Here is a 10,716-nt window from a genome sequence, read left to right as displayed (position 1 = left end):
ATTAAATATTTACGCGTTATTAAAGCCTAAAGTTTTAATAATATTAAAAATGTTATAATAGTCCTAATACATTTTAAAGTTTTTGCCTGTCTGTTTGTTTGTCTTGTTTGAAACGGTTGAATCGATTTCCAGGGAATTTACATTGAGAGATGATTTCAGTGCCAGTATAATTTTTTTCACCGATGTTATGAGATAGAAATAGGTGACGTTGATGCCGCGACCGCCTTTTTGGAACTATGAAAAGTTATTTAAATAACTATATTCCTGTCTCTAAAAAGTACGCACGCAAAGTCACGAATTTATGCTAGTTTTAAATGTATGAGGTCATGAATTACAGCTTATGACGCAATTTAACTAACATAGTGCTGTTCTGTTAACGACTGTTTGTTTTAACACATATCTACTATACTTTTTAGTATTTAAATAATTAACAAAAATTGAGATTAAAAAATTTTTTAACAAAAAATACAACCGACTTCTATGTCACTACAAAGCAAAAAATAATTGAAATAAATGTTGGTTTAGTACATATTTCTGAAGTCGGCGCCCATATTAGACACGCGGTTTACATCGTTATGCAACGAAATATATAGAGCGCCGACTTCAGAAATATGTACTAAACCAACATTTATTTGAATTATTTTTTACTTTGTAGTGACATAGAAGTCGGTTGTATTTTTTGTTAAAAAATTTTTTTCACCCTTTTTAGTGAATACATAAAAACATTTCTATTAATACAATATAAAATTGTATAAAAGTGATCATGAATTAAGGTAAGGTCTGAATTTACATTGATTGGAACCGCCCGCTCGCAGGGCGCTGCCGCGCCCTGCTCGCTTAGTTTTATATTGTGTTATATGTTCCAACCTAACCTAACTAAATAGTCAATGATGAACTGGCTTTGCAATTTCATTAGAACCTACACCAAATATCTTCAAACACAACTAAGTTCTTCCCATCGGTTGAGGAGTTACATATTTTGTCTCCGAGCCACATTATCAGACTCTTAAATAGTCAATGATGAACTGGCTTTGCAATTTCATTGGAACCTACACAAATATCTTCAAACACAACTCAATTATTCCCATCGGTTGAGGAGTTACATATTTTGTCTCCGAGCCTCATTATCAGACCCTCAAATAGTCAATGATGAACTGGCTTCGCAATTTCATTAGAACCTACACCAAATATCTTCAAACACAACTCAATTATTCCCATCGGTTGAGGAGTTAGATATTTTGTCTCCGAGCCACATTATCAGACCCTTAAATAGTCAATGATGAACTGGCTTTGTAATTTCATTAGAACGTACACCAAATATCTTTAAACATAACTCAATTATTCCCATCGGTTGAGGAGTTACATATTTTGACTCCGAGCCACATTATCAGACCCTTAAATAGTCAATGATAAACTGGTTTTGCAATTTCATTAGAACCTACACCAAATATCTTCAAACAAAACTCAATTATACCCATAGGTTGAGGAGTTACATATTTTGCCTCCACCCACTCTAATCCTCATCATATTTAAATGGGAACAACTTGTAGCAATTGTCCACATACGAAATTAAAGGCATTAAAATAGGTTCATAAACGGCGATGTTATGGCTGTTATATTTACATGGGTGGAGGAGTTCCCCTCTTTTTCTCCAGAAGCAATCGATGGATCCTAACCATATTTTAATGGGACCAACTTCCAGCTCGTCTCTACACAATAAAAAAAGAATTATTAAAGTCGGTCCACTAACGGCGGAGTAATTGGTGTACATACATAAAAAAAAAAGATACCGGCCGAATTGATAACCTCCTCCTTTTTGAAGTCGGTTAAAAATAAAATAATCATCTTTATGTTGTTAAACTACACATCTATTTCATTTTTGAAAAAAAATCGGTAGTGGCCGGGAATCGAACCCAGAATACTTGTCATACCATTCCTATGAAATAAACTTCAAGCTACTTCTGTTTCATAAAAATATCCATAAGGTCTCGTTATTCAAATCGTTTCGAATTCGCTTGAAACAAAACAGTGTCTTACAAAAATTCAGTAAGAAGACACCATCAAGTATCAGACTTTGAGATTGCATCGAAACGACCCCAGTATATAATTCAGGCTTCACTTGTCCCACTGTTATCGTGTGAACGAGTAGCGATGGAAAGATTTATCGTTTAAGCACGATAAATAACCGATTATCTAGAGGCTCTTAAAATAGGTGTGATGATGTAATTTAAAAATAATCTTATAAAATTATTTCTTTCAAATAAAATGAAAATTGCTTCGTGGTAAAATACGATTTTAAAGTAATAACTTTAAAATCATCGAAATAAATTATTACCGCAATAACGTGATATAAAAGTGAGAATTTTGTTCTTTATTTCAGTCATGACAATTTTTATATAACGAAAGAAAACTAACAAGCATGCCGAAGTAAATAACCCACTGATATCCATGATATTTTTTTACTTTGATATTAATAAGAATATTAATATATTTGATATTAATAGAGCCTAAATAAGAATAAACCAGTCGCAAACGTTCGCTTATCGCTACTAGTTTATCCTGAGACCAGTCCTGATGCAAGTCGAGGACGTTTTGAGTCGCTTTTTAAAAGCAATTGTGTGGTAATTTGGTAGCGGAGGTTACAGCAATTTGAATTTTTATTCGAGTTTCAATGAAAATTTTATTGTTTGTCGGTTGGGTTTGTTGAAGATATCGGCCCTGATAAAGAGGTGTTTTGGTAGTAACTTTTTTGGATTTTGTCGTTTTACCGTATTTACATTTAATGATGTTGGGTATTTTATTTAAGATATTTTTAAACTTGCATACAGTCAAAATTTTGAATATATTATATCGTTAACCATTACTGTCCCACAGTTAAAATTAAGAATATATTATGAGAACCATTACAGACCCTCTGCTGGGCACGAGTCTCCTCGCCGAATGAAAGACATATAAGCTATAGTTCAATGCGCTAGGTAAGTCATCATCATCATCAGCAACCCATTACTGTCCCACTGCTGGGCACGGGTCTCCTCTCATAATGAGAAGGATTAGACCATAGTCTACCGCGCTGGCCTAGTGCGTATTGGTAGACTTCACATACCTTTGAGATATTTTTTCTAAATCTCTCAGGTATGCAGGTTTCCTCACGATGTTTTCCTTCACCGTTTAGCAAGTGATAATTAATTTCTGATACGCACATCACTTTGAAAATTCAGAGGTTTTCAGAGGTTTTCAGAGGCCTGGGATATGAACCTCGTACCCCTCGATCGAGCGGCCGAGTTTCTTAATCACTAGGCTATCACTGCGTACGCTAGGTAAGTACGAATTGGAAATCACAATATATTTTATTAAAATAAAAACCTACCTTCTGTGAATAATTTTAGTATCTAATGATAAAATATAATTACGTGCACCCACTCATCTTAAGAATAATAGCTGATTAATTATAGTTAATCCTTGCAGACAATCCATTAATATTGTTAAGTTTTTGTCTGACTGTTCGGTTTTTGTAAGCTCTAATCTCGAAAACGATAAGTTTTTATTAAAACCGAAAAACAAATAATTACCTTGGTAGAAACTAAATGAAATATATTTTTTGTAAATTGTATTGAAGTTATCTTTATGATAACTATTTCCCACTGACAGTGGGATTACTGTGTTAAGGTCCAAAATATACACACAAACATCTGAACTCAGAATATTATATATATTTTATTAAATTGACCATTTACATTATTGGGGACAGAACCATGAACCCAATGTGTAAAAGATTTGTGAGTGTGCTACATGTGTATGCAATAACACATTCTATTTCATTGTCTAAATCAAAAAGGGACTCAAAACATATTTTAAATCATTTATTATTTGTAACACATGAAACTAAGGTTTAAGTAAGTAAGTTAAAACATTATAAGGGTAATAGAATTCATTGCCAGTCAATCTATTTTTGTAAACTTAGTATCGTCGACCTGGTATTTAAATATTATTAGCTGCATCTGTCATCTGATAAGCAACAAAAGCGCTGCATTTTACACGTTTAAACGGAGCAAACATTGTAGAGCTTAGCAAAAACAAACGGAATTCCCCATCAAGTAAAGTGAGCCGGTAAAATGGATTAATAGCACGATTTATAATCGCTGAGCGTGTCGAGATCTCCATTGCCCATCGCAGGTCTCTTCATTACGTACGACACGACTACAACACGACGATTGCAAGATTCATATTATTTCTAATGCACCATTTTCTTACGAACGAACATAACCGCATTGTGGGTGCAATATGATATGATATTCCGATACTTGAAACAACTATATATTATTGGACACACTTTAAAGTACTATATAAATTAGAGTGTACGGTTAAATAAAAAAAAAAATCATAGGTAAGCCTATCTGTGTCCCTGTAGTTCCGGGACTAGAATAGGGCTACGGTAAGGTTTGGAGGTTTACCCCTCGAGAAAAAAAAAAAAAAAAAAAAATAAGCCTATCTGAGACAGGGATCTGAAAATGCGTTGGAACTTTGGTCGAAACTACGATTTTCATGCAAACAGAGCTAATTTTCTGAAATTACGTCGTACAAAAAGAAACATAACATAAGAGCATATGTGCGTCGAAACAATCGTGCGTCGAAACAAATCGTGTCGTGACGTCTAAATGGAAAAACTAACTTGTATCGCTTGCAACAAGGATTTATATGTGACAGGTGGTGACTCGCTACTGGTGCGTATTTTATGAAACTAGCGTTCCTTTTTAGGCCTTATCGCTATTCTAGTTATATTGTTCTGTCTAAAGTGGAAAACTTTTTACGTCGAGTATCGAACGGACATACCAATCACCTTATTGATGTATGTGGGTTTAATTTATGAATTAATTACAAAACTTGAATAAGAGGAAGACATAAACTTATTGAAGACGTTTTTTTGAAACAAGTTTTTTAACTACTAAAATGTCATATTTTTTTTGTGAGACAGTTATTTCTAATAACCATTTCATTATAATAATTGATCGACCATCGTGCATCCGCCATTTTTGATTTCGAATAACATCACAACGTCAAAGCTAATCACGCAATGTCATCTAAACCCATAGATTAGTAAAAATTACTCGCTTCTAACAAGAAAATGTAACCTTTTGACACTTGTCACTGTGATCTATTTTCGTGTTTGAAAAATATTAAAAAATGTAGTTTTTAGGTCATTTACGAATGAAACGATATTTCTTCGCACTTTTTCTTCGCTTTCGTGTCTTAACTGTGCATGTTGGCATTGTTCCGCGTAAATTACACAATGACAGCCATTAAACGGCTGACGGATTTGTCAGCCGTGTTTGACATTTTAAGAGCACGATGCAATTTGCAATTTCATTTGCGTACGTTTTTGAATACCTTATTAACATAAATAGCATGTTTTACATGTTAACTAAGTTAATTTCTTGTTGTACGCTTTAAATATTGCTTTATCAGTACTATCATAAAATACGAGACCATTGAAGATATTGTAGAAACAGCCATTAAACGGCTGACGGATTTGTCAGCCGTTTAATTCACTTAATGGCTTCCTTCAATTACAAGACGGTGAGATATCTATACTTATCTATGTCTAAACCAAACGTTTATATAAAATTTCAGCTCAGTCGGTTGGGGTTAACTGGTTTAAAATACTATTGCAAGGTTTAAGGTTGCTCTCTAACTAATAAGTTAAATAAAGATTTTTTTACGAATTACCACTGAAAGTTAAACAATGATAGGTTAATTTTGTTAATATTTTATTTAATTTGTCTTTTTATTAACTGTAATTAATATAATATTGAAATATACTCAAATATTATTATTGATACACTTAAACAACCACTAAAACCTTTTAACGTTCCATATCTTTTAAAATGCTTAGTAATTTAAGCGAAAATTTTAAGCATTAAAAATGTACCTACTTACTTATTTTGTAACTATGTACTACTTAAATTAATGCCGGTGATGTTCATTAAAACGCAAAACACACGTTGTTTCTTCCAGACATGTCAGTAATAAAAAGTGTAATGCATATGACATTACCACTAACTTTATTGGTATACTATTGATTATGTTACGAGTGACATGTGGCCAGCATCTTATCAGTTTAACGACATGTGTCTAGGCTCCTAAAAACGAAGCATTATTTAAGGCATGTAATTGTTTTCTTACGTTTTGTTTTAAGTTTTGATCTAACACAATCGTCTTATTTAAAAGCAACATGTGACTGACATCTTAACAGTTAACGACATGCGTCTAAGCTCCTACAAAGAAAGCAATCTAATAGAGTTTATTTGTGTGCGTTCTTGTTTTATTCTAAGTTTTATTCAAATGGTAACTCAATAACAACAGTATTTAGATATACGTAGGGTATACACGGCTTAATTCGTAATGATTCTACGTTAAGAAATGTTTTGTATTCAGAAACCTTTAAATAGTCCTCATTGGTCATGTATTCTACAATATCTTCAATCGTCTCGTATTTTATGATAGTACTGATAAAGCAATATTTAAAGCGTACAACAAGAAATTAACTTAGTTAACATGTAAAACATGCTATTTATGTTAATAAGGTATTCAAAACTGAATGCAAATGAAATTGAAAATTGCATCGTGCTCTTAAAATGTCAAACACGCGGTTCTATAGAACGGAACGTATTATTGCGTGTCCATACATTCTATTGCATATTCCTGTGACCATTTATTTCTCCCATTAAAACGGGACTCTTCTGTTTTACAGGAAAAAAACGGTTGAAGTACCAAGTGAATTCAGTACATCGCAATGAGGATAGTGTCTAATGGCAATTAATTATTGCCATCAATGGATATCTGTTTGAATTCTAGATAGGATTGAAATCCTACTTAAGATGCGCTCCTACCTTTGAGAGCTTATCAAATTGGAGTATTCATTTGTCTTTTATAACATCGTTTAAACCAAAACACAGAAATCGTATACTTAATGTAACATGTGGCTGATTTGATTGATTTATTGAGAGTAGGATATTTTTAATCTAAGGAATATTCTGCGATCCAGGGATTTGAAGCGGGATTATCCTGTTCACAGTAGGACGTATGGTCATTTTAAGTTTTCCGGGACTATGCGCTCCGGGACTTTTTGCTCCAATTATACATACCGCGGACCAGTTGGAATTGCTGTTAACTCTAATATGGATTTTTATGCCCCATAACCAATAGCAGTCGACATTTCAGTGTCTAAAATTAGCTGTATCTGTTCACGTTATGACCAGTGTTGGTTTCACATAAAGGCGGTTATTGCTTGCACTTTTTGCGTTACAAGTTAATTTATATTGCTCGACGGGATCTGGTGAAACTGTCGTTACGGGAACTGTTTGAAAGACAGCGAGTGGAGAGCAGTAAGTATTATTGTTATCGCATCCATCCATCCATCCATCAGCCTTTTGAGGTCCACTGCTGGACATAGGCCTCCCCTAATTGGCACCACTCCAACCGGTCCCATGCCCTTTGAAGCCAGCGGTTTCCGGCGATCTTCTTCAGGTCGTTGGTCCACCTGGTCGGGGGGCGGCCTGATCTCCTTTTGCCTACACGTGGTCGCCACTCGAGGAACTTCCTTCCCCACCGGTTATCGGTCCTCCGAGCGATGTGGCCGGCCCATTGTTATCGAACCAGACGTAAAATAAAATGCACGTTCATAGACACAATGCTATTAATGTGACCTCAATATGTTCTTACCCAATTAGTGTATGAATTTAGCCGTAATTTTCTGAGATTTCTCAACCGTACATAAATATTAATTATTTAATACCCAAGTAAATGCTTATTTACTTAATTCAATATTCGTCCAATTGCCATTGCACGACTTTAAGGTGAATTTATTTCTACGGACATCGAAGGTGTCAAATCCGGGCCATGGCAGACATAATACTATTCTTCTATGCAACATGCGTCGTATTTATATCCTTCGCAACACGGCCGCGAAGACAGATTCTTCATCGTTTGTTGTTTATATTATCGCTTATCATTTCATAGTAAAACACACGAGTAAAGTACAAACATTCTTGGCATGTCACAGTAATGGACGATGCAACAGTGTTTCAAAGTTCACAACACTTTCTAATGGCTATAATTTATTTCCTGTAGCTGTAGCTACTTTTGTTCTTATAACTTTTGCTATGCAATTATATATGATTTATAGGTTCACTTATCTTGTTTAAGTGCACTGCGCACGCCTTTTGTATACAACTCCCTTAAGGCAGTGCTCATTATGGTTCTGGCGTGTAGTTTCGGGTTCAATCCCAGCCGAATGAGTACCAAAATAATAAAGATACCTGTCCTGCATACTGCATACATGTCTTAAATACACACATATCTGTGAAACAAACAATAGATATCCAATTGTGAAATGTATACTGAAATGATGAATTTAAATTTGGAGGCCTTCGTCTGACTAAAGCATTTAGGATATAGGGAATTTTACAATGGAGTTACTTTATGTAGAACTATCTATATAAAAACGACGAGTCCTTATCTAGTACATGTAAGTGCTGTGATACTTTTTTACAATAAAATTCACCAATCACACTGTCCACAAAGTTCTTTATTTACATTTTTATAATCCTGTTTATACTAATCATAGGATTTGAAATACGATGATATAATTATACAAGGTACTCTAGTTATACAGGTCATAATTATTAATGGAACCTATAAATGCTCCATTCCACACCTTTACCATGAAGCATTTATGAATATAGATTTTACACGCGTTTATGTTGAATCAAATGTTTTATGCATATACATTGTTCTATACGCGACATACCTACAATGAATAGTCTTTATAAGCATTATTCTTGCGTTCCTCGGATGTTTTATTACGGTTTAATTAGAGATAATTACATGTTACTCGGCGCAAAACATGTGTGAACATGCGTACTGGCTCTTTTTGTACGAGCTAATATAAGAACATGGGCGATATGTGTTAGGTCTGCTCTATACTCTTGGGGTAATGAGTAAAGAAATTATAGTTGTTTAATCATTTTATTAAAAGTAGAGTATTTCGCTGTGAAATTTTAACGCTAATTTTGCTATAACACTTACGCTATGAAATTCGTCGTTTATTCATTTATTATTATTAATAATGAAATATAGAGAATGGCAATAAATTTCATAATTAATAGTTTTAAATAATCTTATACAATTAGTTTTCTAAAGTAATAAATGTACATTATGACAAAATTAAGATTTTGTCAATTGTAAGTAGCCTTATTTTAAATTTTAAGGTCAATAACTCGTGTTAATGGTAAATAAAACTACAATGTTTTCTTAGAAGTATCTGTACAAATTCACAAATGATTACTATTAATTTACTTCTCGTGTGAGATGAGATTGTTAAACAGTAAAATGTGTCGACAAGACTATGAAAGCTTTGTCGTCAAGCGTGACGCTAACTAAAGAATCTACTTCAACTCACCCAGCCAGAATATACAACTGTCCTAAGAAACTTTTCAGTTTTTGTCCCACACCACGCATGTAATGTAAGTCTTCATAATGGCAGCTTGCTTTTCATTTTTTCTGCAACTTAAAATAGTGTTAAAAATGACATCCAACCAGTTGTGGAAATGAAATTCTTTTGACGCGGTCCATAGCGTCCGCGGTCACTAGACTATTTTTTGTTTTCTTTACCATATGATTGAAATTCTGGTCACGTTGTGTTAAGAATTCCGTATGGTTCTGCATTTTTTTCGATGGTATTCTTAATTAAATGATCCATGCCTGTTTCGTTATTTACTGTAAGCCTTTAGGAATTTAATTGCTTCCATTATTATAGATTCAATAAAGACATTCTAAGAATACTTTTCAATGTAATAAATGTTAACTACTACATACTTGGTTCATAAAAATGACACAAACAACGGCAAAAGAGTTAGTTCAATATTGAAATTATCCTAAAGCGTTACACATATTATAATTAAAACATTATTTCTGCGTATAAATAAATGATTTCTTGAAGGATCGGCATTGGAGATCAATATGGTGAACATGGCGTGGGTAAGTCATTTTGGGGAAGAAGTCGTAAGGGAGACAGACTTTTCCGAGGCATTCCAGCTTAGTCCTCAGGGGTAGATGCGCATAGGTGGCCGACCTCAGGTAGGAATATCTAATCCTATCTGGGGTTGATTACAGAAGTCCACCATATGGTGGACTGCATGCTCGTCTGCTACTCCTATATTATAAAAAAAAATGTCGACAATGTTTCGGAATTAAACACTAATTTTAATACAGTACTTGTAGAACAGGTAGATTAACGTCATCTAATCAAACAGTTACATGTAAATGAAAGGAAACGAATCTAAATGCATGAAGTCGAATTTACAGTCAGGCGTCACGATCAACAAGACAGCTTATGTCCTAATCCTTTCAAAACATTCACGTATTTTGTCTACTTAACATTAGGTATGTGTTACATTGTTGCCTAGCAGCGAGTAACTATTATAGTAAATTAATAAAATAGAAACGATTTCTTTGTTTTTGTTTACAGTTTATTTTATTATTTAAAATTGTATGTATTCAGTGATTATAAGTCGAATATTCAAATACTTGCTTAAAAACTGCATCTTTGTATATTTTATTTTGATCGTAAATATGTACCTACTGAAGATTTTATTGAAAAAGCAGAATACTTTGCATAAATCAGAATAAAATGTCGATTATTCAAGTATTTGATTAAAA

This window comes from Epargyreus clarus, unplaced genomic scaffold, assembly GCF_041222505.1.
Source record: "Epargyreus clarus isolate Ecla_fem2 unplaced genomic scaffold, WU_Ecla_fem_2.2 ptg000019l, whole genome shotgun sequence".
NCBI classification, from domain to species: Eukaryota; Metazoa; Arthropoda; class Insecta; order Lepidoptera; family Hesperiidae; genus Epargyreus; species Epargyreus clarus.
This window is presented reverse-complemented; position numbering follows the sequence as displayed.